Source organism: Myotis davidii, unplaced genomic scaffold (genome assembly GCF_000327345.1).
Source record: "Myotis davidii unplaced genomic scaffold, ASM32734v1 scaffold343, whole genome shotgun sequence".
Lineage (NCBI taxonomy): Eukaryota > Metazoa > Chordata > Mammalia > Chiroptera > Vespertilionidae > Myotis > Myotis davidii.
The window spans coordinates 355,329-355,541 of NW_006293809.1; positions in this window are offsets into that span (position 1 = coordinate 355,329).

Consider the following 213-nt stretch of genomic DNA (forward strand, 5'->3'; position numbering starts at 1 on the left):
AGCCAATCGGCATGGGCAAGGTCAGACTGAGTTTGACCTCCAGCTGGGCCCCTGCAGGACGCTCCTTCTGCTCCCATCAGGCCCTGCCCCGGTGGGCGGAGCCACGGCCGGGCAAGCACCTATAAAAGTTCAAGGCCAGTCGCTGCAGTCACTCACCTGAGCATCTCCGCAGGAGCGCACAGGCCTCGAGCGCCTTCCGCCCTCCAGCCCGCC